Source organism: Chiloscyllium punctatum, chromosome 3, assembly GCF_047496795.1.
Source record: "Chiloscyllium punctatum isolate Juve2018m chromosome 3, sChiPun1.3, whole genome shotgun sequence".
In the NCBI taxonomy this organism is placed as follows: domain Eukaryota; kingdom Metazoa; phylum Chordata; class Chondrichthyes; order Orectolobiformes; family Hemiscylliidae; genus Chiloscyllium; species Chiloscyllium punctatum.
In genome coordinates this window covers 25,401,675-25,404,847 of record NC_092741.1, presented here as the reverse complement: position 1 = coordinate 25,404,847, position 3,173 = coordinate 25,401,675, and the positions used below count along the sequence as shown (strand labels likewise).

General features: G+C 51.8%; 1 non-coding gene and 1 pseudogene across 1 annotated transcript; both read left to right on the top strand.

The window, feature by feature from the left end:
• The first annotated feature begins 1,053 nt into the window (after positions 1–1,053).
• Positions 1,054–1,172, top strand: LOC140467295 (5S ribosomal RNA). Its single transcript, XR_011955390.1, has one exon. It is a non-coding gene; the product is annotated as a 5S ribosomal RNA (ribosomal RNA).
• Positions 1,173–2,692: 1,520 nt separating this feature from the next.
• LOC140472860 (5S ribosomal RNA) lies at positions 2,693–2,801 on the top strand (annotated as a pseudogene).
• The last annotated feature ends 372 nt before the right edge of the window (positions 2,802–3,173 follow it).

Genomic DNA, 3,173 nt, shown 5'->3' with positions numbered 1-3,173 from the left:
TCTGTCCTAAACGGTCTACCCCGTATTTTTAAGCTGTGTCCCCTGTTTCGGCACTCACGTTTCCTGCCGCCAGAGTGTCCAATCCTTTGATAATCTTATATGTCTCAACCAGATCCCCTCTCAGTCTTCTAAACTCAAGGGTACACAAGCCCAGTCGCTCCAGTCTTTCAGTGTAAGGTAATCCCGCCATTCCAGGAATTGACCTCGTCAACCTACGCTGCACTCCCTCAATAGCCAGAATGTCTCTCCTCAAATTTGGAGACCAGAACTGCACACAGTACTCCAGGTGTGGTCTCACCAGGGCCCTGTACACCTGCAGAAGAACCTCTTTGCTTCTGTACTCAATCCCTCTTGTTATGAAGGCCAGCATGCTATTAGCCTTCTTCACTACCTGCTGTACCTGCATGCTTACCTTCATTGAGCGGTGTACAAGAACCCCCAGATCTCTCTGTACTGTCCCTTGACCGAAATTGATTCCATTTAGGTAGTAATCTGCCTTCCTGTTCTTGCCACCAAAGTGGATAAGCATCCATTTATCCACATTAAAGTGCATCTGCCATGCATCTGACCACTCACCTAACTTGTCCAGGTCACCCGGTAATCTCCTAACATCCTCATCACATTTCACCCTGCCACCCAGCTCAGTATCATCAGCAAATTTGCTAATGTTATTGCTAATAGCATCTTCTATATCATGAACATATATTGTAAAAAGCTGCGGTCCCAGTACTGATCCCTGCGGTACCCCACTGGTCACTGCCTGCCATTCCGAAATGGAGGCGTGGAGGAGTGTGGAAGGATGAGAGAATGCAGGCTGCAGCCCTATGAAGCAGGGGGAGGTTTTGCAGTTGGCCTGTGTGGGGATGTGGGAGACGACAGGAGCCTGGTGGGCAAGGGCTAGCTGGAGGGAGGGAGGGAGGGAAGCACGCACGGAGGAGAAAGAGCAAAGAGAAAAGAGAGAAAAAAAAAACAAAGGGGATCAAGAGAAAGAGCAGCAAAGAAAATGTGGCTGGCCAGCACGCCTTGAAGTGGGGAGAAAAGGCAAGGGCCAGCGCCTACGGCCATACTAGTCTGAAAACGCCTGTTCTCATCTGATCTCGGAAGCTAAGCAGACTCAGGCCTGGTTAGTACTTGGGTGGGAGACCGCCTGGGAATACCAGGTGCTGTAGGCTTTTTCCGCCAGCAGGGGCTGCTCAAGTCACCCCTCTGCACTCGTGTTGGGCCACGCACGCAATGCAGCGACAGGTTATTTTTGCTGCCGCTGTGCCTGGCATCAGTCTCCTGGAGACAGGGAGGGGAGGAGAGCGGAGCGCTGCCAAAATCAGCAAGAAAGACGGAAAGAAAGGGATTGGGGCTGCACGCTGTCTGCGGCTGGCAGTCAGGAAAGGAGGACAATAGACAATAGGTGCAGGAGTTGGCCATTCTGCCCTTGGAGCCTGCACCACCATTCAATATGATCATGGCTGATCATCCTTAATCAGTATCCTGTTCCTGCCTTATCTCCATAAGCCTTGATTCCACTATCCTTGAGAGCTCTGTCCAACTCTTTCTTCAATGAATCCAGAGACTGGGCCTCCACTGCCCTCTGGGGCAGAGCATTCCACACAGCCACCACTCTCTGGGTGAAGACGTTTCTCCTCATCTCTGTCCTAAACGGTCTACCCCGTATTTTTAAGCTGTGTCCTCTGTTTCGGCACTCACGTTTCCTGCCGCCAGAGTGTCCAATCCTTTGATAATCTTCTCTGTCTCAACCAGATCCCCTCTCAGTCTTCTAAACTCAAGGGTACACAAGCCCAGTCGCTCCAATCTTTCAGTGTAAGGTAATCCCGCCATTCCAGGAATTGACCTCATCAACCTACGCTGCACTCCCTCAATAGCCAGAATGTCTCTCCTCAAATTTGGAGACCAGAACTGCACACAGTACTCCAGGTGTGGTCTCACCAGGGCCCTGTACACCTGCAGAAGAACCTCTTTGCTTCTGTACTCAATCCCTCTTGTTATGAAGGCCAGCATGCTATTAGCCTTCTTCACTACCTGCTGTACCTGCATGCTTACCTTCATTGAGCGGTGTACAAGAACCCCCAGATCTCTCTGTACTGTCCCTTGACCGAAATTGATTCCATTTAGGTAGTAATCTGCCTTCCTGTTCTTGCCACCAAAGTGGATAAGCATCCATTTATCCACATTAAAGTGCATCTGCCATGCATCTGACCACTCACCTAACTTGTCCAGGTCACCCGGTAATCTCCTAACATCCTCATCACATTTCACCCTGCCACCCAGTTCAGTATCATCAGCAAATTTGCTAATGTTATTGCTAATAGCATCTTCTATATCATGAACATATATTGTAAAAAGCTGCGGTCCCAGTACTGATCCCTGCGGTACCCCACTGGCCACTGCCTGCCATTCCGAAATGGAGGCGTGGAGGAGTGTGGAAGGATGAGAGAATGCAGGCTGCAGCCCTATGAAGCAGGGGGAGGTTTTGCAGTTGGCCTGTGTGGGGATGTGGGAGACGACAGGAGCCTGGTGGGCAAGGGCTAGCTGGAGGGAGGGAGGGAGGGAAGCACGCACGGAGGAGGAAGAGCAAAGAGAAAAGAGAGAAAAAAAAAAGGGGATCAAGAGAAAGAGCAGCAAAGAAAATGTGGCTGGCCAGCACGCCTTGAAGTGGGGAGAAAAGGCAGGGGCCAGCGCCTACGGCCATACTAGTCTGAAAACGCCAGGTCTTGGAAGCTAAGCAGACTCATGCCTGGTTAGTACTTGGATGGGAGACTGCCTGGGAATATCAGGTGCAGTAGGCTTTTTCCGCCAGCAGGGGCTGCTCAAGTCACCCCTCTGCACTCGTGTTGGGCCACGCACGCAATGCAGCGACAGGTTATTTTTGCTGCCGCTGTGCCTGGCATCAGTCTCCTGCAGGCAGGAGACAGGGAGGGGAGGAGAGCGGAGCGCTGCCAAAATCAGCAAGAAAGACGGAAAGAAAGGGATTGGGGCTGCACGCTGTCTGCGGCTGGCAGTCAGGAAAGGAGGACAATAGACAATAGGTGCAGGAGTTGGCCTCTAACCACCTTCCTATCCTGCAATCGTCTTCTGACCTCTCCGCCCCCACCCCCACTCCGGCCTAACACCCTCACCTTTCCCCCCTTCCACCTATCGCATTTCCAACATCCCTCCCC